Consider the following 26,650-nt stretch of genomic DNA (forward strand, 5'->3'; position numbering starts at 1 on the left):
GGGTTCTGATAGATTTTCTTTATGAAGTTGAGGGATTTCCTTTCTATTTCTATTTTTCTGAGTTTTTTGGTGAGTGAGTGAATACCGAATTACTGAATATTTTCCCAGCTTCAATTGATATGAGCATGTACATTTTCTTTTTTAGCTTTCTAATATGGTGATGACAGTGATTTATTTTCAAATATTAAATCAGCCTTTTAAATCTGGCATAAGCCCCACTTGGTTATGGAATCTAATTCTTTTTATACATTGCTAATTATATATTGTTAGGGATTTAGAATATGTACTGTTGAGGAATATTGGTCTGTATGTTTCTGCGATGTTTTTTCTTTGTTTGTTTGCTGTCCATTTCAGAGTCAGGGTAAAATTAGCTTTATAAAATGAATTGAAATTATTCTCTCCTTTTCTGTTTTCTGGGAAGTTTGTATATAATTATTATTTTTTTAATGTTTGGTAGATTTCTCCAGTGAAAGCATCTGGGCCTGCACATTTGTTTTTTGGAGGATTTTTACTCATGAAATGAATTTCCTTAATAGTTACAGGGATCTACAAAGTATTTCATATGGACTGAATTATAGTAGTCCACATCTTTCAAAAAAAAGAGGTTTATTTCATCTAAGTTGTCAAATATATGTGTGTAGAGTTGTTTGTATTGTAAATGTTCCCTTGTGATTCTTTTGATGTCTGCACAATCTGGGGTGCTATCTCTATTTTCATTCCTAATATTGGTAATTTGTATCTTCTCTCTGTTTCATCAGTTTTGCTAGAGATTTGTCAAACTTTGTTTTTCCCCCCCAAAGACCCAACTCTCTATTTTATTGATTTTCTGTAATTAAAAAAAATTTTGCTATCATTGATTTCTGTTTTCACCTTTATTATTTCCTTGCTTCTTCTTGCTATGGCTTTAGTTTGTATTTACCTGTATTTTTGGTTTCTGTGTTCTTCCTTCCCTCCTTATATTCCAGGGTTTCTTCCATTAAAATTCCCTTTCTGTTTAAGGAATTTCTTCAGCCATTCTTTAAGTACATCTACTGGAGATAAAAGTTCCTGATGTTCAAGCTGGTTTTAGAAAAAGCAGAGGAACCAGAGATCAAATTGCCAACATCTGCTGGATCATGGAAAAAGCAAGAGAGTTCCAGAAAAACATCTATTTCTGCTTTATTGACTATGCCAAAGCCTTTGACTGAATGGATCACAATAAACTGTGGAAAATTCTGAAAGAGATGGGAATACCAGACCACCTGACCTGCCTTTTGAGAAATCTGTATGCAGGTCAGGAAGCAACAGTTAGAACTGGACATGGAACAACAGACTGGTTCCAAATAGGAAAAGGAGTATGTCAAGGCTGTATATTGTCACCCTGCTTATTTAACTTATATGCAGAGTACATCATGAGAAACGCTGGACTGGAAGAAACACAAGCTGGAATCAAGATTGCTGGGAGAAATATCAATCACCTCAGATATGCAGATGACACCACCCTTATGGCAGAAAATGAAGAGGAACTCAAAAGCCTCTTGATGAAAGTGAAAGTGGAGAGTGAAAAAGTTGGCTTAAAGCTCAACATTCAGAAAACGAAGATCATGTCATCTGGTCCCATCACTTCATGGGAAATAGATGGGGAAACAGTGGAAACAGTGTCAGACTTTATCTTGGGGGGCTCCAAAATCACTGCAGATGGTGACTGCAGCCATGAAATTAAAAGACACTTACTCCTTGGAAGGAAAGTTATGACCAACCTAGATAGCATACTGAAAAGCAGAGACATTACTTTGCCAACAAAGGTCTGTCTAGTCAAGGCTGTGTTTTTTCCTGTGGCCATGTATGGATGTGAGAGTTGGACTGTGAAGAAGGCTGAGCACTGAAGAATTGATGCTTTTGAACTGTGGTGTTGGAGAAGACTCTTGAGAGTCCCTTGGACTGCAAGGAGATCCAACCAGTCCATTCTGAAGGAGATCAGCCCTGGGATTTCTTTGGAAGGAATGATGCTAAAGCTGAAACTCCAGTACTTTGGCCACCTCATGGGAAGAGTTGACTCATTGGAAAAGACTCTGATGCTGGGAGGGATTAGGGGCAGGAGGAGAAGGGGACGCCAGAGGATGAGATGGCTGGATGGCATCACTGACTCGATGGACGTGAGTCTGAGTGAACTCCAGGAGTTGGTGATGACAGGGAGGCCTGGCGTGCTGCGATTCGTGGGGTCGCAAAGAGTCGGACACGACTGAGCGACTGAACTGAACTGAACTGGAGATAAGTTCTTATTTTTCCTTCCTTTGAGAATGTGTTGATTTTGTTTTCATTCTTAAAAGACATTTTCTCTGGGTGCAAGATTCTGGTTGACTTCTTTCAGTACTTGAAAATAGTGTTCAACTTCCTTCCAGTTGCCATGATTTCTGGTGAGAAATCTGCTGTCATTCTGATATTTCCCCCACCATAGTAAGGTATTATTTTCTAAATTTTTTTTATTTGCCTTTAGTTTTTAGAAGTTTAATTATGACATGCCATTCTGTAGATTTCTTTGGATTTATAGTGTTTGAGATCCATTCACCTGCTTGAATCTTTTTTTTTTTTTTTTAAGATTTATTCATTTATTTTATGGCTGCTCTGGGTCTTCATTGCTGTGCACGGGCTTTCTCCAGTTGTGGAGAGTGGGGGCTACTCTCCAGCTGCAGTGAATGGGAGCCTCTCATTGCAGTGATCTCCATTGTTTCAGAGCATGGGCTCCAGGGTGCCTGGGCTTCAGTAGTTGCAATTCCTGGGCCCACCTGTCCTGTGGCATGTGGAATCTTTACAGACCAGGGATTGAACCTGCTTCTTTTCAAATAACACATTTTGGTGACACAGCACACAGTACATTGTAGAGCAGATTTTCTGCAGAGTAAATTAAGAGGCTTATAGAGTTTCTGTAATATCTGAACATGCAGAAGAATAGGAAGAAATAAGCCTTACTGTCATCAAAGCCAGGCAGGTAGAAAAGAGACAGTCTTCTCCAGGGTAATAATCTAATCAAGCTTGTACTCTAACAGAAGTGAGCCACTGACCCAGGATACTGTGCAGAAGTAAGCAGCTGAGACCTCAACAAAAGCTTCAGTTCCTCAGCTTGTCATTTCCACTGTTGTACTTCTATTCTTTGAGCATCAAAGCTGTTTTTCACACCTCAGTCAGATGGGCATGAACAGCATGATGAGAACTTGCTATCCTTCATCAGTAGACCTTGTCCTCAAATCAGGTTGGTTTATTGACTTGCCTCTGAGACCCTCATCCTAATAGTACTTCTGGCTTGTAGTCTTGACTTTTTACTTGGTCTCAGTGATCCTAACATTGCTGTCTTTTGTCTTTGATACTTCCCTGTCATGTCTCCGGCTGGAAATCAGGTGTATTTTCTCCCTTCTAATGAAAAGTAAGAGCAACCTCACTTCCCATGGAAAATTTGGTGACTGCAAGCTGGTGCATTGAATCTCAAATACATTCAACAGAGGAGAAGACTTAAAAAATATGGGTGTAAAGATGTGATCGGTCACCAGTCCCTAAATTTGATAAATAGTACATAATATCAAGTCCCACTGTTGACTATGTCCTAGTCCTCAAGACATGCCTTAGGAATAAACCCAACTGGATTCACCTTCAAGTAGGGCCAGAAAACATTGGCCCAGGAAGTTGAATTTAATACCGTTGTTTACAGTAGCTCCTATGCTATAGACTGAATTGCTGTGTCTTCCCCAGAATTCATTTGTTGAAGCTCTAATCCCCAATGTGATTGTATTCAAAGGTGGAGCCTTTAGGAGGTAATCAGGTTGTGAGGGTGCTGCTGCTGCTGCTAAGTCACTTCAGTCATGTCCAACTCTGTGTGACCCCATAGATGACAGCCCACCAGGCTCCCCCATCCCTGGGATTCTCCAGGCCAGAATGCTGGAGTGGGTTGCCATTTCCTTCTCCAATGCAGGAAAGTGAAAAGTGAAAGTGAAGTCGCTCAGCTGTGTAATATTTACATAGAGGGCTATAGTGAGTACTGAAGGATAAAAATGTATGGGAAATAGTCTGTCATAAATAATAGGTCCTCAGTGCAGACCACTTTCTTCATGGAATTTTATCATTTTATCACTTTGTCTCAGCAAATGGTCTTTAATTTTATGAGATAAGGTTCTAGTACATTTGAATTCTACCTTTCTAAGCAACTTGATTACAGATTTATGTAGAAGTGTAAGTTGGTAGGAGAGCACAATGTTTATTTTTATTTACTTTAAATTAATAAATATATTTGTCTGCATAACAAAGGAAATGGATTTTCACTTGACAGTCTAGGACATGCCTTAGCTAATGATAGTTTTTCTAACAATGTTAATCTTACTTGAGTGGGTACAGAGAAGACAGGTGATGATGGAGAGGTATTTGGATCATAGCATGATCTTTTAGCCTCAGCTCCACACTGTTCAGAAAAATCTACAATTCAATTTTATCATTTCTCTCAGTACTCAGTTGCCAGGAGCCAGCATGAGGAACTCTGCCCATGGCAAAGGTCGTGAGGAAGGAGGCTCAACATACGCAAAGGCGGGATCAAGCCTCAGGAGTCCCCCTGGAAATTCTTGAGCATCTACCCCCAAAACCAGAGTCTGCCTACTTTACTGCTTTGTGCTCTCACCTACACCTCTGACTTTACGGGGGGCTGTCCCCCACCACCATCTCTCTCACTGAGAAAGAGTTAACTTACAGCTCCAGTTAATAAAGTTCCTGGGTGTGACAAGAGTGTTTTAGTTCACAAACCCCTCAGATGGCTCTCTAACTTGCCTGACAGGTTTACCCGGACTCCTACAGCTATGCATACGATTGTTTACAGTCTCCCAGCCTCGAGAAGCACGAGAAGCTTAAGATATTCAAATAGTATAGAGCCTCATCGGAGAGTTAGAAATTGTCAGAATAGAACTAGTAGACGATTTCATTGTTGAGCCAATGCTTGCTGCCAAGTTTCCACATCCCCTGTATTGTATCCTTGAAAGTGTATTAATTAATATAGTTGGTATGTAGGAAAAATAACTAGTGGCCTTGGTGTTAACAACTTTAGACCCTTAAGATAATAAATTCTTTCCTTTGTTGTAAACCCACTGCACCTTTGCCCTATAGGAATGCAACTTTATCTAACACCTTCGGAGGATGGCGCCAAACTTTAAAATAATTACTCTTAGAGAAAATAAGTCTTTTTTTTTTTTTCTCATTGCCTCTTTGTTCAAGCCTTTCTTTATTCAAAATCAGCTGTCCCAAATGATTCGGCATTTATGGAATAAACAAATTTAAGTTTACGCAGCAGCCTTCTTTTCCTCTGAGGTGGGTTTCTTTTCTGTGGGCTTCTTTTCAGCTGCTGGTTTCTTGGTCCCTGCAGCCTTTTTTCCCACCACAGGCTTCTTCAGCTTCTTATCGCCAACAGCCTTCTTTTCTTGGTTTCCCACCACAGGCTTCTTGCCCTGAACCCCTTTCTGATCTGATTTGGCTTCTAGTGCTGCTGCTGCCTTATCCATGCGGATTTTGTGATTCCTGGCCTGTCGAAGAATGGTGTTCCTGCGCATGGTCTTTGCATATGGATTAAGCTTCAACATGATTCTCAGGTTTTTCAGTGGATTCTTCTTCAGGACTCTGCAATGAATCTTCTTGCGTGGTGCTCGGAGTGCTCTTTGGATTTCTGGGCTTTTCAAGATTCTGCTAAGGTCTGTATTGAGCATCTTGTGCATAGGGAGGTTGTAGTTACTCTTGAGGGAGGCTGCTTTACGCCAAGTGCCATACAGCTCATCTAACTTTCGGAAAGCACTTTCAGTCCAAATGCAGAAACGTCCCACGTGACCACCAGGAGCAAGTTTCAAAATGTTCAGCTTGCTTACATTAAGCAGAGTAATTCCAGGGATGTTTCTGAAGGCCTTGATGATACCATTGTCCTCATTATAGATGATGCAGGGTCCCCTGCGCTGGATACGGCGACGGTTTCTCATCTTGCCTTTGCCAGCTCTCATTCGCTGAGAGGCATAGACCTTTTTGATATCATTCCAGGCCTTAAGTTTCTTCAGAAGCAACACAGCCTCCTTGGTCTTCTTGTAGCCTTCAACTTTATCTTCCACCACCAAAGGAAGTTCAGGAACTTCCTCTATACGATGACCTTTAGACATGACCAGCGCCAGTAAGGCTGAGGCAGCCAGTGCAGAGCAGATGGCCTATCGCTTCTGCGTCGTATTCACTCTGCCGTGCCAACGTCGCCAGGTCTTAGTTGGCGCAAACATGCGGCCCCCGCGACACATATTTCCAAAAGCGCCCTGACCAGAACGGTGAGTCCAGCCACCTCGCACCCTGGGAATTCGAGCCACAGCTCTGCCGGTACCCCAAGACTCAGCACTGGTTTGATGACCTGCTAATTCACTGACAGCATAGGGCTGTCTGTTGTTTTTGCGCAAGTTGGTGTGAACAAAGTTAACAATATCGGGTCGAATGGGGGCCTTGAACACAGCAGGCAAAGTGACATTTTTGCCAGAGGACTCCCCCTTTTCGGAGTACACTGATATCAGTGGACGAGCACACGCCATGGCGGGGAGAGGAGAAGGCCACGCTCCTCTCAACCGGGCGGCTCCCACAGGAAAAGCGAAAATAAGTCTTATGGTTGACAAACTTTTATCAGAGTCATAAAATGTTAACAGGCCTTCTGGCCAGAAGATGATGTAAATCACCTAAACCATTTGTATACGGTAAGTTTGCAGAAAAGAAACCCTGGTTTTGATAAGGATCAAAGACTGCTGACTTTGCATGATTTCACACCCGCTATTATCCTCTATGTGCAACTTAGGGTATAAAAGCCCCTGTTGAAAATAAAGCTACGGGCCTTGCTCACTGAAGCTTGGTCTCCCCCTGTCGTTCTTTCTTGTTTCCTTTTCCTCCTTTTCTCTTCTGTTCTTCCTTCATGCCAAAATAATTTGGAGTGTGGGGGTCCTCTGCGACCACTTATTTGCCTGGGCTTCTAAGACCCACTCGAGAAGGTGCCTAAGGTGGGGCACCTTCCGCTATTAGAGAGGGCACCTGCGACCTCCGTGGTCAGAGCAAGTTTGGTGTCACGAACTTTATTGATTTCCCGCGTAAACCAGTTATTATTGAGCATCTAATAAATCTCTCAGCCTTTGCTATCCCTTAATGGCCAACGCCATCATCCTGAGGGAATCCCTGGATCCAACCGGGGCTGGACCCCGGCACTCAGTAACACATATACTATACTCAAAGTTATCAAATGCCTACATAATGTTGGTTTTGGCCAACCTTTCTGCAACAGATTTTTTAAAAATGTATCTTCAGTGCCTTAAAGATTATAGAAGTAACAGATGTTTAAAAAATTCAGACAAACAGATAAATAAAGTGGAAAGAACCTTAAAATGGGTCAAGGTTAGGGAAAGATAAGAGTCAGAGACATACATAATAAAAAATAATGTTGCCACTATTAAAAAAAAACAGCAGATAACAAGTTTTGGTGAGGATGTGGAAAAATTGGAACCCTTTTGCATTGTTAGTAGGAATGCAAAATGGTGCAGCTGCTATGAAAAGCAGTATAGAGTTTCTTCAAAAAATAAAAGAAAACCCAGAATTACCATATGTTCTGGCAATCCCACTTCTGGGTATATATCCAAAAGTGCTGAAAATAGGATCTTGAAGAGATATTTGCACATCCATGTTCATTACAGCGTTATTTACACTAGCCAAGACACGGAAGCAACCTGTGTCCATCCACCGATAAACTGTGGCATGATGCAGGTGTTAATGCTACAGCGAAAACCAAACATATAAATGTATCAATCAAACCAACACGTTGTATACCTTAAACTCACACAATGGTATATGTCAATTAGATCTCTTTTAAAAAAGGGGAAATGTGGTCTATACATATAACAAAGCATTATTTAGCCCTTAAAAAGGAGGAGATTCTGTCATATGCTACAAAAAATGGATGAAACTTGAGTACATTGTGCTTAGTAGAGGAAGCCAGTCTCAAAAAGACAAATACGGCATGATTTCACTTACATGAGGGATCTAAAATAGTCAGACTCTGAGACGCACAAAGTAGAAGGCTTCTTGAAGGGGTTGAGGGGAAGCAAAAAAGGAGAGTTGTTGTTTTATGGTGTTTGAGTTTTGTAAGATGAAAAAATTGTGAGCTCTGTTGCACAGCAATGTGCATATAGTTAGCATTAAGAAATGGTTAGGGAAATGGCAACCCATTCCAGTGTTCTTGCCTGGAGAATCCCGGGGATGGCGGAGCCTGGTGGGCTGCCGTCTCTGGGGTTGCACGAAGTCGGACACGACTGAAGCAACTTAGCAGCAGCAGCAGTAGCAAGAAATGGTTAAGATGGTAAATTTTATGTTATGTGTTGTTTTTTTAAAGCACAATAAAAAAATAGAACCCCTTCAAACAAACCCCAGTGATTGTATTTTGATGGAGGGCAAATGTTCTGTCTTAGTAGTTCTGGGGCTGGAGCTAGAGTTCTCCAGCTTTCTAATTTGTAAGATGGAAACTGTGTCCCTCTAGAGATACAGATGTTTCCCAGGGAAGCCCCATCATCCGTGGGAAAGGAGCCCCTGGACAGTAGAGTGCTGCTGGAGAATCAGCTCCAGCTTCAGAGTACTCTGTACTGAGTACATCTGAGTACTCTCTGCACTGAGTACGTCTCTGCATTTCTCAGCCTCAATTTCCTGATCTGTACCTGTGGATAATATCTACTTTGCTCTGTTGTGAGGATTAGACCTTGAGCCTTCCCAAGTGGCTCAGTGGAAAAGAGCCTGCCTGCCAGTGCAGGAGATGAGGGTTTGATCCCTGGGTCCAGAAGATACCCCTGGAGGAAGAAATGGCAACCCACGCCACTATTCTTGTCTGGGAAATCCCATGGACAGAGGAGCTTGGTGGGCTACAGTCTGTGGGCTCGCAAGATTTGGACAGGACTTAGTGACTAAACAACAACAACTTGTTAGCAACGCTTTGTAGCTATTTTGATTGCTACCCCCAGGCTGTTCAGGGACCCTCTGTCAGCAAATTACATTCTCAGTGACCCAAGCAGGCAATTCCAGGGGAAGCTCTTGGGGACAAACCTTAATGAGCTCGAAAGAGGGGCATTGCTTTCCAGACCAACCAACAATAGGCAAGTTATCTGAATGGCTCTTTGCAATCTGTTATAAAGGTGAGCAACCATCCCTAAAAGAAACATCAAAGACACAGCTCTCAAAAGCATCATTCATAGCAAAACTGTGCGTATACTGCCTGTTTTATCAAACAGGAAGTTGTTATGTAAACTTCAGGATCTATTGAGACACTGTAAGTGGGAAGGGCCTGGCTTCCTGTGGAAGAGAGTGATGGAATTAACTAGTTAGTGACTGAGCCCCCTACAGGGATCAGGCTATGCGATCTAGAGAAAGTATTAACTCAAACAATATATTCCATTTTTGAGGAAAGTAGCTCTCACGGCCTAGATATGTACTTTAGGCCTCAAAGATCCTCTGCCACAGTGGATTGCCATCCTGGAGGGCACTTATTAACAATAAAAACAAGATTGAAAACAAAAAATGACTCTATTCAATCTAATTATAGCTATTCAGCATCCATTACAAGAGTTATAAAAGTGGGCATTTAGAATTTCCAAACAGAAGTTCATAGACAGAGTAGGAATTTAAACATATGCTACCTTCTCTCTTAGAGAATTTGATAGAATTAGAGAAAATTAGATAGTCACTGTCTACCTGTTCAGATTTCAGCAATGTCATGATAGATATCTGAGTCAAACATGGGCAAACAAGAGCCAAGTACAATTAGGACTGAAGACTCCTGGAAGAAAACAGGTTGCATCACGAGGCACCCTTGGAGATCAGATTGCTTTTTATGCCATGAACACTGGGACCTGACATTCAAAAGTGAGAGAGAATATGTCTCTAGATTCATGTTTAGTCTGTGTGGTTTTTTTTCTCCTTTGGTTTTACTCAGTTGTTGAATCTGTTAGTGCTGCTTTATTAACAAGAGGTGAACGCTGGCCTGCTGTGTGACTTGGAAACTATAACAGGGAAATGGTTTTTCTCAGTAATTTCAGTGTTGTCTTTTTGTCTTGCAAAAGAGAGCCCATACCTTCCTTTACCCCTACCTTTAAGGATGTGAACAAAGTTTCCAAACTCCAAGTCTGCTGTCGTTTGCAGTAAAATGTGCACATTTCTTTCTAGACTCCTTTTTTAAAAGTAAATATAAAAATTTGTGAATATCATGTCTGCACCATTGGATTTATGCTAATAGAGCCAATTCAGACTAAAGGTAATTGTTTTTGTGCTCTTTTCCCAGATAACTTTGAGAATGTTCAAGAAAGGGGTTCAGGAATGTACAAGAAAGGTTGGGACTAGAATTTTGCTTTCTCAGTTTAAGAATTTTAACATACCCATGTGTCGAGATTTGGTGTTAAGCATGTAAAAGAAATTTATTTCTATGAAGCAAGTATTGAAGCTAGTGAATGAATAAATTAAAAACTAGACAAGATTCAAGATTACCCTTATATCCCTGTCATTTACCTGAATTTCAAAATTCTTCCTTAAATTGAGGGAAAAGTGTGAAGTTATAATTCATGAAATGTCAGGGGCATGTGTAGTGTCTGGAAACCTATTATACAGTGTGTTTTGTGGGGTTTTTTTGTGGAAAAAAGGCAGAAAACACTGAATTTTGTGATTTTTAAGGCCCTAAGATTCTAAGCAGAGAAGGCGATGGCACCCCACTCCAGTACTCTTGCCTGGAAAATCCCATGGATGGAGGAGCCTGGTAGGCTGCAGTCCTTGGGGTCGCAAAGAGTTGGGACACGACTGAGCGACTTTACTTTCACTTTTCACTTTCATGCATTGGAGGAGGAAATGGCAACCCACTCCAGTGTTCTTGCCTGGAGAATCCCAGGGACGGGGGAGCCTAGTGGGCTGCCATCTATGGGGTCGCACAGAGGCGGACATGACTGAAGTCACTTAGCAGCAGAAGCCCAAGATTCTAAGATTTTGTCAAAAGAAATTTTTAAGAAAGCTTTAACAAGGGCATACAATGTTAGCCTTTGAACTGTTTGATCAAGTTTGTATTTCTTCTGCCATATGACCCAACAATCCCACTGCTGGGCATACACACTGAGGAAACCAGAATTGAAAGAGACATGTGTACCCCAGTGTTTATCGCAGCACTGTTTACAATAGCCAAGACATGGAAGCAACCTAGATGTCTATCGGCAGACAAATGGATAAGAAAGCTGTGGTACATATACACAATGGAATATTACTCAGCTATTTAAAAAATGCATTTGAATCAGTTCTAATGAGGTGGATGAAACTGGAACCTATTATACAGAATGAAGTAAGCCAGAAAGAAAAACACCAATACAGTATACCATCGCATATATATGGAATTTAGAAAGATGGTAACAATGACCCTGTATGCAAGACAGCAAAAGAGACACAGATGTAAAGAACAGACTTTTGGACTCTGTGGGAAAAGATGAGGGTGGGATGATTTGAGAAAACAGCATTGAAACATGTATATTACCATATGTGAAATAGATCGCCAGTCCAGGTTTAATGCATGAGACAGGGTGCTCAGGGCCAGTGCACTGGGATGACCCTGAGGAATGGGATGGGGAGGGAGGTGGGAGGGGGGTTCAGGATGGGGAACACATGTACACCCATGGCTGATTCATGTGAATGTATGGCAAAAAGCACCACAATATTGTAAAGTAATTAGCCTCCAATTAAAATAAAATTTGAAAAAGTTTGTATTTCTTGTTAGGGCTCCATGGTGGTTTGGAAACATCAGTCATTAACCATCTGGGTCCATTTACCAGCCACAGAAAAAAGCCACTGATCTCAGGAGGAGTTGATTGGCCTTTGCAATTCCCTATAAAGATTAGGTTTTATTAACACAGGTGTTACTTGAATTCCATTTGGGTTCATGGAGTGTTACACTGCCACCCTGTGGACATGAGGCCTTTCAGCTTTTGGGGTAGTGGTGTTCAGTCATGTCTGACTCTCAGTGACCCTTTGGATTGTAACTGGCCAGGCTCCTCTGTCTGTAGCATTTTCCAGGCAAGAATACTGGAACGGGTTGCCATTTCTTACTCCAGGGGATCTTCTCCACTTAGGGATTGAACTCATGTCTCTTTGCATCTCATGGATTGGCAGGCGGCAGATTCTTTACCACTGTGTCTCCTGGGAAGCCTATTTCAGCTTTTAGGGAGGTCTTTTAATTACTAACTAGTACCCTGCCTAAAAATATTCAGGGCAAGCAATTGTAACAAACATACCACTTTACTGGGAGACTTTGATTATGGAGGAGGCAATGTATGTGTAGGAGCCGGGGGGATATAGGAAATCACTATACCTTCCACTTTATTTTACTGTGAACCTGCTCCCAAAGATAAAGTCTTAAAAAATGTCAAACAAGGAAAATAAAAATGCAGGGCAAATAGTATCTGTCTACCCACCAGATAAATAGATAAGTAGGTAAATATGCGTAACTTTAAAATAGTATATGTGAAATTGTGAAATTTTGGGGCATTGTTCACCATGCAGAAATTAAAAGAATAATGGTTTTCTACTCCAGTGAAACTATGTAAAAAAATAGTTACTCCATAAGCCAGTTTAAAAAATATAACATCAGCAGAAATATGTAAAATGATCGGTACCGCAAAAGCCAGTTTAAAAAAATTAACTATACCACCACCAGAAACCACAAAACTCATTCTGGAAAAGTGGGTTTCTTTTTTGAGTTAAGTCCCAGTTGAGATTGGCCAATCATCCTGGTTTGTCCGGAATGAAAAGTCTTCCTAGGATGCAGGAATTTCCATGTTAAAACTGGAGAAGTTCTGGGCAAACCAGACTTCCCTGGTAATGCAGACAGTGAAGAATCTGCCTGCAATGCAGGAGACCTGGGTTCGATCCCTGGGTCTGGAAGATCCCCTGGAGAAGGGAATGGCAACCCACTTTAGTATTCTTGCCTGGAGAAGTCCAGGGTAGACCATGGAGTTGCAAAGAGCTGGACACGACTGAGTGACTAACGCTTTCACTTCATTTTCTGGACAAACCAGGAAGACTTGATCACCCCGAGTGTGACCCAAATATTGCTATCTTGCCCAGGGATTTTAGCCTTCTTTCTTTCTAGTAATTTGTCACAGACATAGGGGAGCTCATTGTAATCACTATAGAGTAAAAGGGGAGTATGGTGAGCTGAAAGCAAATGGAGCTAGTGTCATAAACCGTGTTATTCATAATCATTCCCAAATGGAAGCAGTCCAAAAGTTTGTCATCTGTTTGAATGGACAAATAAAATGTGGTATATTCATACAATGGAATATTATTGAGCAGTAAAAATGAATTAAATACTGATACAGGCTACAACCCTGGATAACTCTTGAAGACACCACGCTAAGTAAAAGCAGTGGACCTAAAAGGCCACAATTGTGATTCCATTTATATGAAATGTCCAGAGTAGGCAAATCCATAGAGACAGAAAGTAAATTAGTGGTTGCCAGGGGCTGGAGGGAGCGGGAACGAGGAATGTTAATAGGTATGCGTTTCTTTTTTGGATGATGAAATGTTCTTAGATTAGATAGTGGTAGTGATTTCACAACTCTGTAAATAGACTAAAAGCCATGGAATATCATACTTTAAATGGGCAAATTGTCTGGTATGTGAATTATATTTCAATAAAGTTGTTTACAAAAGAGAATAGATCCTCAGTGTCATGCTTCCACTGTAGCAGACTGTCAGGAAACAGAATGATGAATAATATGGAAAAACATGAAAAAAAAAAAAAGTGTGTGTAAAAGTTTCCATGATTAACCCCTTTCACGTCTATAAGCTATGGAATCAGTTAACTTGCAAATGAGTTGAGAGAGTAAGGAAGCCATCAATTTCAGAGGCAACTTTGCCTGAGAGATTCAGAGATATATCTATCTGGGTTTGACGCCTCACTGCTCAAGCCTCAGTTTCCTCACCTGTAAAATGGGTTTGATAACATGTTCACTGAGTTGAGTTGCTGTAAGGACTGAAGGCAGGTGGGTCTTGAGCAATCTGGTTGCCCTCCCGAGGCACAATTGTCGTGACTGTTGTTCATGCACATCCTATTTTCCTGGTGTTGTCACCCCAGATACTGACCAAGTGCTGGGTTGGGTGAACTGTCATTCTAGGTAAATGATTCCGTATATTCAGTGTAAAAGTTAGGGGAGTTTTCGCAAGGCATCCCTGGAGAGGAGCTCCTGAGAGAACCAGTCATGGTTTTAAACAATTAAATTCAATTCAGGAAGGGAAAGTGAAGAAAGGCGTCTGAAGCAGGTGTGTGGCAGTGCAAAATCTAGATCCGGTCCTGGTTCCTCCTTCCACGGGTAGGAGGGTAATCCTGTGGAAGTCACCTGTAGGGGCTCCCCGGAGCTCCAGGTATGACTATTTCGGTTAAATCTACAGAAGAATGAAGAAAACTCACATGAACAGAAAACTGGCCTAAGATCAAAGCAGTAGAGGGAAACTACTGCTATATTTCAAGTAGGACCCTTTCTTTAGAGTTCATTATTGTATTTAACTTTGAAAAAAATTTGTGTGAAACCCAATTAAATTTTTAAAATTAGCAGAATTTGAGATTTTTAAAATAGCATTTAACACTTTGAATAACAGTTAAAATTAGCATAATTTGAGATTCTTTTAATAACTGCTAACAATTGCTGAACACACATACACCCAGAAATCCTAAAACCACAGTGAATGTTTTTTAATGTGTTTGCTTAATAAGTATTTGTTGAACAGGTGTTAGGTTGAATCATGAGAAACTGATGTTCAGATATCAGCCCACTTCACATGCTTGAGCCTATTGGCTAAATTTTAGTTCAAGGAGTCAGCAGTGAGAACACTGCTACTCTCAAGTGATTGATAATCTAGTAAGGAATACAGCCTTAATAGGAATAACTGAAGAGTAATTAATCAGCAAATAATTACAGGTGTGCCAACTATGAGCAGAAAGAGGGATCCAGGGGACCATGGAATGAGGGAACCACCTAGTCTTGGGAGGGCAACTGGGAACGTGGTGGGAGGGATGGGCGAGAGGAGTCAGATGGAGAGATGGGTGGGTCTTCCAGGTGGTGGAGACTGACGAGGGAAGGCCCGCTGGGGAAGAAAAGAACCAGAAAGCGCTCTGGCCAGTTGGAGGCTGATGTAAGGAGGAGATCAGAGGGAGAGGAGCCGAGCAGGTAGGCTGAGGGGGCCCTCGTAAATCATATTCATTTTAGGGACTTTTAGATGTTGAACTGTTAAAGGGTAAACTGCGGCACATTAGTAATATTAAGAGTTTATGTGAGCAAATATAGATTCTAATGGGGCAGCTCCAAATCAGAATTCGTTAGGCGGGAAGTGGGTAGAAGTGCTCTGTGGACAGGAGCTAGGGGAGAGACTCACACAGCTAAATGAAGAGGCAAAGCAAGGAAATTATTCATCTATTTTATTTGGCCATGCCGCTTGATATGTGTGATCTTATTTCCCCGACCAGGGATGGAACCCTGAGCAGGGCCCTGTGCATTGGCAGCCAGGGAAGTCCCAAGGAAATTATTTGATTGAGCAGTTGCCTCATTTGGGAAAAGCCCAGTTGGCTGTTTGCGATGGATTGTTCTCAGGTTTCAATTTCTCAGCCTCGAGGCATTTATAGGCAGGCTTAAGTTTTGGTTTGCTTACCTCAACCACCAGAGCATTAGAACCAACTCAGACTAATGGCCTCCCTGTTTAATTAATTAAACAGTCTAAAGGGAAATGGGAAGCCGCCAAGTGTTTTAGGTAGCGGAGCGGTTGATTTTTATTAATACGTTGTGTATTGGTATAGAATTAGTCTCAGAGACCGTCTATTTGGCATTTCCAAGTCTGAACAGAATGAAGCATCCAAAGTGTGAATTGCTGTCCAGTCTTAGAAGTGCATCTGTGCCTCTAGAAGGAGTGTCCATTCATGATGAGGGCAGCGCTTATCCTGGCGGGTAGGGAGGCAGTGATCACACCACAGCCCTCATAGCTGGGTCCCTTGAGATTCATTTACAGGCTCTCTTGTTCCTCTGAGAAACTGTGACTATTCAGTTTCCAGTGGAACAGATGGAAGTTGAGACTCAGAAAGGAGGTGGCATATGGAAGACATCATACTTCTCTTTTACACTTGAAATAAATGGCTTGGGGTGGATTAGCTGCTGAGGAGTCCCTTCAAAACAACTGAGCCAGGGTTTTAAAGTGGCTATTTCAGTGAAAATTCAAGGTAGGTATAAAAGCAACTGAAAGAATACAATATTGATTACAGTAGTTGATCTGCTTTATATAATCACACTACACATAATATTGAAACACATAGCCATGTTGACTGTAGATAGCGTACCGAGTTTGGTTGTTGTCATTCAGTCACTAAGTCATGTCCAGCTCTTTGTGACCCCGTGGACTGTAGCATGCCAAGCTTCCTTGTCCTTCACTGTCTTCCAGAATTTGCTCAAACTCATGTCCATTGAATCAATGACGCCATCCAATCATCTCATCCTCTGTCACCCTCTTCTCCTCCTGCCTTCAATCTTTCCCAGTATCAGGGTGTTTTCCAATGAGTCAACTTCTTCACATCAGGTGGCCAAAGTATTGGAGTTTCAGCTTCAGCATCAGTCCTTCCAATGAATATTCAGGATTAATTTCTTTTAGGATGGACTAGTTTAATCTCCTTGCAGTAAACCAAGGGACTCTTGAATCTTCTCCAGCACCACAATTCAGAAGATCAATTCTTTGGTGCTCAGTCATCTTTATGGTCCAACTCTCATATCTGTACATGAAATGTTAGAAAAACTGTATGCTGGAAAAACATACCTTTGACTATAGGGACCTTTGTCAGCAAAGTAATGTCTCTGCTTTTTAATATGATGTGTGGGTTTGTCATGGCTTTTCTTCCAATTTTCTTTTAATTTCGTGGCTGTAAGACTGTTTAATACCTGGAACAAACCTTACTAGTAAATAACAACTCTGTGCTCCTGAAGCTTAATTAGGATCCATTCTTTCCATGTAAATAGGATAAGCTATCAGAAAAAGAAAAATAGAGTTATTGTGAATTTTTGACAGTAAATCTTTTCATGTTTGATACCAATATTATCACCCACAAACATTTTTGTATGACCTGCAAGATGTTAGGCTTCATTTTTATCTGTTATCATTTCATATTCTTTTTGTTTTTATTATAGTGTATCACTTTCGGAGAAGGCAATGGCAGCCCACTCCAGTACTCTTGCCTGGAAAATCCCATGGACAGAGGAGCCCTGTAGGCTGCAGTCCATGGGGTTGCTAAGAGTCGGACATGACTGAGCAACTTCACTTTCACTTTTCATTTTTATGCACTGAAAGAAATGGCAACCCACTCTAGTGTTCTTGCCTGGAGAATCCCAGGGACGGAGGAGCCTGGTGGGCTGCTGTCTATGGGGTCGCACAGAGTCAGACACAACTGAAATGACTTAGCAGCAGCATAGTGTATCACTTTAGAAACTCTTGACTAAGAATCACAGTAACAAATTGAAAATATCTTAAACCACACAAACATGATCTCATTTAAAGAAGTCTGAAAGTAGGTGGGCCCAGTGTTAATTCAATAACCTGCTAAATTTTTATGAATTTTAAAGTCAAAACTAGAGATAGAAAGAAAATTTGAGCTCGTGAATGGGTTAAAGCCCAAAACACAAACCCAAGTGCGGAGATGGCCATCATCCCCACTTAACTCATAAATTCTCCTTTGCTGTCAGAGTTCTCCCAGGGAGAGGAATCAAAAGCACAGAACACTGTGATCTTGTGAACACAGTGGTGTTGGTGATTAGAACAGGCCAATGAAGTTTAGTTATCTCACACATGTCAGAGGGATTTAGTTGGATCAACTTTTCACAGTTCTAGAGATCAGGGAACAATCTGATTGACCTAATGACATATTCATAAGGACATTTTTAGTTCTCAGTAAGCTAAAATTTTGGCTTCTGTGGTGGCTCAGGCAGTAAAGAATCTGCCTGCAATGTAGGAGACCTGGGTTTGATCCCTGGGTTGGGAAGATCCCTTTGAGAAGGGTATGGCTACCCTCTCGAGTATTCTTGCCTGGAGAATTCCATGGACAGAGGAGGCTCGTGAACTGTTACAGTTCATGGGGTCACAAAGAGTTGAACACGACTGAGCGACTAACACTTACTTAAGCCAAAGTTTAGTCTCTTGTCCAAACCCTATTTGGTCTTAGATCTTTGTCTTGGTAACTCCTTTGAGAAATATGTAGTATATTTCATATATTCTAAGAAATATCTAGCATAATGTAAGTCTTATATAAAGAATGTTACTATTACAAATGATAATAATATACTTTAAATGTTGCCATTCTTCCAAGAGCTTTGTTCAAATCTAAAACTTGAGAAATGATTAGTTATAGCAACAATCAGAATGTAATACATTATAATTCAGGGATTGCTTTTCTCCTGTTATTATTATTATCATTGTTTTAAATTTGGGGGTGAAGGTGGGAAGTGGGAACTACTCTAAACTTTAAATTGATAGTGCTAAATAAAATGCATTTCTACCTTAAAAGGAGCAGGACCATTCTACAAATTAGATAGTCCACTTCAGAAAGATGAAAAGATTGCTGATGAGCCAGTGAAAACATTACCTGGCTAAAGACAGTTTAATGTCAAGGTTAATGTTAAGATTAAGGTTATGGACTTTAGGGTTAGATAAATATGGGTCTCATTCCCAAATTCTGCTACCTTTCATCTATCTGAACCTAAGAAACTTTTTTAACCTTTCGGGCCTCAGTTTTCTCAACTGCCAAGTGGATATGCTAATAGTTATTTTTTCGAATCTTAGACTATAACAAGATAACCCACATAAACCATTTCTTAGTGTATAGTACACAGACATTGCTCATTTTGTGTGAATTAATCACAACAGCTATATTTGTGTGTTGATACAAAACTCATGATAGAAGAAAACCACAAGAACCATCCTGAATTATGTGTGTATATCCAAACATGTAATTAAACTCTGACACATAAACAAAAACATTCGAATAGCATATTTTCAAAATTCCAATTGCAGACTTTTTTCCTTAGTGATTGCCTTTTAAATGGGAACCCTGATTGAGGCCTGCAAAGCAATTTACCATGCTCTTGCCAGGCAGAAAACAGACACTCGTGCCTCCTTGATGATATGGCAGCTTGGCACTGATCGCCATATTAGGCTGTTGGCTATTAATGTCCAGATGCCTGTGGTTTGAATTAACCTCCTTCTCCGAGCCCAGTCTTTGAAATAAAAAAGTAAATATTATAGTATTTTAAGTTACATTGTTAAATATATTTTTAGTAATATTAAACTACATTGTTTAATGATATTTAATCATATTTTATTATAGCTAATAGTATATCATATTATTACTTATATTTAAAATATTTGATTAAATTTTAAAATTTAAAATATTTAATGGTATAAATCTGTTAATAAGACTAAAATAATACAATAAATACTAATTATTTAAAATACAAAATTATATTATTATAAACTATTTTAGAGGAGCTTTGCAATCATTTTGTGTTGTAAAATTTCTTTCTAGCGAAAGATTCAGTTGGAATGTTTGTCTGAGGTATATGTTGCAATATTTGCAAATGCAGATCTGGTGATTAAACAAACAACCTTGCTAAGTCTGAAGTCACGGTTTCCTAGTTCATCATCTCTGAGTTTAAACATTGTGTCTGTCATCCACAATAGCAATAAGAGCTTTTGAAATAAAGCACTTTGCTCTTGGCTCTAATCTTTGCTTGTAAGTGGTCAAAGTATTCTTGCTGAAAAATATATGAGAGGGATGGAGACGTCTTTTTACTAAACACAAATAGCTAAAGAAAATAATGTTTGTGCAAATGTTTTTAATTTGTGAGCAGATAACCTTGTTATATGGAATTAGTTCATATAATGGAACTAGTTCACTGTTTCAGTTAAAATCACAATCTTATATATCTTAAATAATAAACAAAATTATATAGAATTTCAGTTCAGTTCAGTTCAGTTGCTCAGTCGTGTCCGACCCTTTGTGACCCCATGAATCGCAGCACGCCAGGCCTCCCTGTCCATCACCAGCTCCTGGAGTTTACCCAAACTCATGTCCATCGAGTCAGTGATGCCATCCAGCCATCCCATCCTCTGTTGTCCCCTTCTCGTCCTGCCCCCAATCCCTCCCAGCATCAGGGTCAGTGCTTACTCAGCGCTTACATCAGAGTTTACTCAGTGCTATAATATCTAATATAGCAACCTACAAATTCAGCCCTCTATCCTCTCAAATCTGTTCTTTTTCCTCTTTAGAACTCATTAGCATATAATAACTTAGTATGAGTTTTACCTGTTTATGTCTACTGTGTCTTCTGGTCCCTACCCAAGTGACGACAGGGGTTTTGATCTGCTTGGCCCACTGGTGTCTTCATAGTTCTTTGCATGGTCTTTGGCACATAGTGCCAAATAACTGTTCAAAGAGTCAATTCAATAACTGTCAAAGTGTCAATGAACAAGTCATTAGAACTAATTTAACCTCAACTGGAACAACTTTTGTACCTAGAGTAACAAAATTCTTAAACGTGAAGAAATTGACCAAGATCATACTAAGTGGCAGGTACTAATACACTGTGATTGAATCTGTAATAATCTCCACCTACAGATGAGGAAGTCAACTCAGACAGAACTGAAGTAACTCCAAAGCTCATAGGCGGAGCCAGGATCGGACACAGGCTAATATAGGAGTCCGTGCTCTAACTACTGTACTATTTTCAGAAGACCGGAAATGTGAGGGCTCTGACGTCAGAGACATGTTGGAGGTGGGGGACATAAGAGAAATAATGTGCTTTGAAATCTAATACCGTGTCTACCATGATGGTAGTAATTGATCTTTCAATACCCACTAAGGGTAAAGAACTGTTTTCTGACATACCAAGAGCCTCTCTTTACCACTGCAGTAATTTCTGAAGCAAAGAAAAACCTGGAAGATTCCTTTTCTTCTCTTTCCTAGGTGACCTTTGGTGGTATTCTTGGAAAGACATTGGTATTTAAAGCTAATTGGTTTTGTGCTCAGATAAGTCGTAAATGGTAAACAACAATAAATGGTGTAATAGAAATAGGAAGGAAGGGGGCAGGGCTCAACCATTAAAAGAATGACACAGCTATTGAGGACATAAGGAAAACTGGTTAGAATCTACTAGGCGCAAGATGCTGGAAGACTGGACTTGCAGTAGACCCTGAGCCTCTCTGTGCAGTCACTGCAGTACATCAGCAGGCTGAATGACACACGCACAGGCACCATGGCAGTTCTGAGGCTGAGCAGAAGAGGCCAAACAATGGGCAGTGCCCCTGTTCCTGGAAATCTCTACCCATTCTCAGAGATAGTTAGAATATTCCTCCCGCTCAGTAGCCTATGAAATTACCCAGCCCGTAAAAACTATTAACTACCACTCCTGCACCCTGGGGCTGCTCTCACTTTCTGAGATGGACCTTATTGTGACTTGGGAATGTGTATCTCTCTAAATAAACTTGTTTCCATTTTACTATGGATCGCTCTTGAATTCTTTCCTGTGTGAAGCCAGGGACCCTCACTTCGTGGCCTGTCCCAGGAACTCGCTTAAGACCTGGGACAGGACCATCCTCTTGATCCCCATTTTCCTGCAACATAATTAGTTATTGGGTAAGTTTTCCTGTGTTCCCCCTTGTTTTATTTGTTTCTCAATATCTGTATTAAGGATGATGTTGAAGTTTTTCCCACATCACTCACAGCTTAATAATTACAGTTATAATCCCACATTTCTTAGGGTGTGCAACTTCATTACAAGATAAAAGTCCTGGGACTTGGTTCTCATGGGTCAGAGTCGCTGCCTCCCTCACCTGCTCCCATGTCCCATCGAGGTTCCCTGGCTCAGTGAGCTGCATCGGTGCTTTCCTGTCCTGTGACCACCTTCTGTCCTTTAGCAGTTGCTCTCTTTGTTCTGCTCATGTATTTCATGCCTGGAGTAGGGTTTGAAACAGCAGCGGTTGTTCCAGTGGGGTGCTGGTGCTGTGCATGGTGGTCTGCAAGGTGGTGCTGTGCGATACTGCGGGGTTCCTGGGCCCCAGTGCCACACTTAGAGATGCTTCATTAAGAACAAAGATTGGGACTTCCCTGGCAGTCCAGTCCAGTCTTAACGACACCACACCTCCACTGCAGAGAGCACAGGTTCTATCCCTGGTAGGGGAACTGGGATCCTGCATGCTGTGGGGTGTGGTCAAAAGGCAGAAAAAAAGGAAGCAAAAGTTGGGTGCACTCTTGTCAGAGGGGAACCATGAGAACCCTGCTGTAGATTCTGACTCCTCTGATCTGGAGGCTGGGAGAAGAGGGCCTGATTTGGCATTTGGAAACCTCTCAACTTTATTACAAAAGCAGTTTTCACTTCAGGGCTGGCTGTAGGTAAAATGTTAAGTGGTCATCCAGTGTCTGGATTCAATCTCTGAAAGGATTTTCCATGAAAACGCAAGGCTTTTTAGTCTCAATTAGATTTAAAAGGCTCAAAAAGTGCAAATACTTTCAAAATAAAACCGAAAAAAAAATTGGTAGAAATATATCACAATATTTTTTCTCTGAGTGGTGAAGAAAGAAAGGAGAAAGGTGTGAGGGAGGGTAGGAAAGATGGGCGAGGAAGGCAGAGAGGGAGCTAGTTTTACTTTACATACTTGAGACCAGTCTCAGAATACATACATAATTTTATACATTCCTTTCTACCTAATATTACAGCATTAATTTATTCAAGCCATTAAAAAACTCCTCCTGAGGCAGATTTTTAAGAACCATTAAGTACCTCATACAAAGAGCAACCACTTAAAAACCAGCCTCCTAGAACTTGATGAATCTGAGAAAGCTCCAAACTTGGAAGCAGCAGGTAAACAGGCTCTGAACAACAACAACAATAAAATCCCCTGAGCACTCAGAGGTAAATAAATGTATGGGAAGAGCTGGAAAAAAAAATGATGCCTTTCTATTGTGATTTTTATCTTTTGTTGTTCTGTGCAAAAGGGGTGGCGTAATTGATCCTATTTCCACCTTCAAGTCTCAGGGAAGGAGTGTGGAGGACACAAGTGTCTAATAACTCCTCACTTGTGCATTTCAGCCACTGAGGTCCCAGGCTAAAATACAACTTAAATTTGATAATAATGTAGCAAATCCAAATTGCAGAGCAGAAACTGAAATGTGTGTCTCTGGCCTCTGTTCCTCCTGGTGAGGACATTGGCTGTTGAACCTGAAAAGCTAATAATTTAATACTTTCCTCCTTGGCATGCTGTAGCATCACCCCTTCCTTGAGGCATGGAGAGGAGATGCACTGGCTCTGATGAATGTCAGTGGGGGACCACACCCCCTCGATTGATACCCACCATAGGAATAATTATTGCCTTGGTGATGGCTAGTGTATCTGTCTTTTTAGCCAATTTCAAGGTTCAGCACACGTGCTATGGCAGACCGTGATCAGGCTTCTAGTGGGTCTGATTAAGTAGTAACGCAGGATGGCAAGGCCATGTGCTGGAGTAAGAATTTGCTTGCATGGCAAATTCTTAGGCCATGAATGTTGACATGGCCCTTCTCAAGCCTGGTAGTATGAAAGGTCCTTCTCTGGGGCTCCTTTAGACGATTGTAAAATTTTATTTCCCTGTAAAATTTCATTCCCCATGTGGTACTGATAGACTGCAACTGAGTTAGAGGATGTAGATTGTATATTTTCAGTATATATAATTTCAAAACTCAGATGTATTTGATCACATCAAATCTGTTGTTAACCATCTGTAAAGCTTATTCTAACGAAATAGGATTAGAATAAAGGAAAGTGAAAGTGAAGTTGCTCAGTTGTGTCTGACTCTTTGTGACCCCATGGACAGTAGCCTGCACCAGGCTCCTCTGTCCATGGGATTTTTCTAGGCAAGAGTACTAAAGTGGGTTGCCATTTCCTTCTCCAGGGAATCTTTCTGACCCAGGGATTGAACCCAGGTCTCCCATTGTAGGCAGACGCTTTACCATCTGAGCCACCAGGGATTATAAAGGAACATTTTAACAATTTCTCCTCTCATAGTGCCACCTCACTGATTCAACTATGAACCAGGCCATTGTTTCAGAATGTGATCTGTTCATTGCAGAATTGATCCCATGGGAAAGTCAATTTATTCTAAGGGATTTGCGGGAGTTTTAAGTCTTATTTGTTAGGATAACATTTTTAATGCATGTACAAAAATTTTGTTCAAAGCCATCTTGGAGAAACTTGTTTGGTGTGAACTCTAGTCATGTGTTTCAAGTATCCTATTCTAACTTGAGATGAATTTGGAGCTTGCAATCGATGCTTTCAAATTCTCATTCAGAATATGTTAAAAAGTTATTAATTTTTTGAAGCTGTAGTGTGTACACATGGTACAAAACTCAGACATTACAAATAAATATTAACCTCTTGTCAGATATGTGATTTGCAAATATTTTCTCTCATTCTGTAGGTTGCTTTTTCATTTTGTTGATGAGTTCCTTAGCTATGCAGAAACTTCTTAGTTTGCTATAGTTCTTTTTGTTTATTTTTGCTTTTGTTGCCTTTGTTTTTGGTATCAAATCCTCCATTTACATTTGATTCAAATATCACTTCCAGTTTTATCAGTTCTTATTTCTCTGCTGCAATTTTATCTTTGTCGGCCAATTCCTTTTTTTTAATTATCCATTTTTCTAAACATCATTTTGCAAAATGTCATGTGGGTTTATCACCGGGAGACAAGGAGGCAACATGCCGCCTTGCTTTGCTGTCTGTGTAAGAGCGGAATAACAGATATGCAGTGAGTGGCCAATCACTGATAAACTTTGAAAGAGGTGACATGACTGATATCTGATCTTAATGTGCATCTGTTATATACATCTGATTTGTGGACTGCAGAGATAGCAGAGAAGTTTGTATTTAATGCACAATACTCACAGGTAATATATTGTGCTAACTGAAGTTTGAACTGTGTTGTTAGTTAACTAAACTGTGGTAACTGAAACTTCTGCATTCCAGTCATGACTGCCTACACGGTGGCAGATTTTATTCCAAAGATGGTGCAATAGTCTCTCCCATCCTACATGTTCTTCTAGGACTTCGCTATTCCCATCCCAAAAGGTAGGGTCTAACTCCCCTTTCCTTGAATCAGGGCAGTTTTGTGCCTTTCTGGTAACCAATAAAATGGGGAAAATAGCCTCATTTAAAAAAAATAGCTGAATGATTTCTAAAGATGAATCATGAAAGTCAATACACTTAACCCCAGCACACTTTTATCAAAGCTCTAAGTCACCATGCAAGCTACCCAATTGCTTGGTGACTATTGTGCTGTGAAGAAGTCCAAAGAAGTCTATTTGGAGAAATCACCTGGACAAGTTGTGTGAATTAATGGTTGATCCACTATTAGATTATAGATATTTTAGGTTAAGTCTTTTGCTAATATGATTAATTTTATAACAAACATCTTGGAACATACTTTATTTTTCACAAGTGCGAATCTATGTGCCAGTTAAATTCCTCAAATCAGAATAAGCACAAATCTTGATATTGAAAGGATATACCAAAAATTAGATTAAGTGAGAGTAAAGATTATATTTAGGTTTTCAAGGAAGTACTTAGTGGTCCACTTAGTGAAGTAACAGTTACAAATATTACTTGTGCTAATAAGACAGAAAGGGCTAGTGGCACCAGGAAAAGATACTTTTCTTTGGGAAGAGAAAATTCCATAGGCAATAAAGTTTATTCTCTAATTTAAACATGCTTTTGTAGAAAAATGGCTATATCCTCTGACCAAGAAATTGGAGAGTTGCATATTCTGTGATCTATGTTCTTTCAAATGCAGACAATGAACAAAAAATAGGCAGAGGGTGGGGAATTTTTTCAAGAGACCAGGTTTTAGGGGTCAATCTAGAGTCAGTTCCATTCTTCTTCATGTTGGTCATCAGTTTGGTTAGCATTTACTAAAGGATGCTCAGCTCGAAACAAACCCTCAGGTGGGTGTTCCTCACAATGAGAACTTCATGTCATTAACACAAGGGTAAGTTACAACAGTATAATTTATTTAAGAAGACAAGGAAGTTGATTTGAAACTATAGATTGTCATGAGAAAAAATACCAACATGACAATATCTGGCCTTAAAGAGTTAACCCCTGGCGATCTAAAAAGTAGCTATCCAGAAAGACTCACTTCTGTACGTTGCAAACATTTAAAATTCTTTGTTTTGGGCTTGAACTTTATCTCCATGCTGAGCAGATTGAAATTTGTACAATATTTCCTTTTCAAGACAATTACCCTCAGACATATCTTAAGTTTCTGTGGTGGCTAGTTCCAGTTCTCTGTCTCAATAGTCTTGATAAGGCAGTGTTTTAGTTAATATGTAGTGAAGTTCTGAAAGTGCCTAACAAACTTCCTTGTCTTTAGCTGACCCTCAGAGTATCTGTCTATTAATTTCAGGTTTGTTTGCTTTTTTATTTTAAAGTATGTATGTTTGATTTCAAAGGGTTATGTTTTTCCTCTCTGCTGCATCATTTGATTTGGGTGCTTTGATTTTTTTTTTTTCTGATAATTCTTTATT

The 26,650-nt window shown here is 40.3% G+C and overlaps 1 protein-coding gene and 2 pseudogenes across 2 annotated transcripts in view; 1 reads left to right on the forward strand and 2 right to left on the reverse strand.

The window, feature by feature from the left end:
* Positions 1–5,186: 5,186 nt before the first annotated feature.
* Positions 5,187–6,625, reverse strand: LOC147365772 (large ribosomal subunit protein uL4 pseudogene; annotated as a pseudogene). The gene has a single exon (XR_015132738.1). The product of XR_015132738.1 is annotated as a large ribosomal subunit protein uL4 pseudogene (transcript).
* Positions 6,195–6,560, reverse strand: LOC147365773 (large ribosomal subunit protein uL4 pseudogene; annotated as a pseudogene).
* Positions 6,626–15,103: 8,478 nt separating the features above from the next.
* The window catches only part of ROS1 (ROS proto-oncogene 1, receptor tyrosine kinase), a 129,751-nt gene continuing 118,204 nt past the window's right edge, over positions 15,104–26,650 (forward strand). The window contains exon 1 of the mRNA XM_086317161.1: positions 15,104–15,242. The gene's annotated coding sequence lies outside the window, so the exon portion shown is untranslated. The remainder of the gene's footprint in view (positions 15,243–26,650) is intronic.

This window comes from Bos grunniens, chromosome 9 (assembly GCF_055505025.1).
Source record: "Bos grunniens cultivar Pamir isolate PY7600 chromosome 9, Bosgru_T2T1.0, whole genome shotgun sequence".
Classification (NCBI taxonomy): Eukaryota; Metazoa; Chordata; class Mammalia; order Artiodactyla; family Bovidae; genus Bos; species Bos grunniens.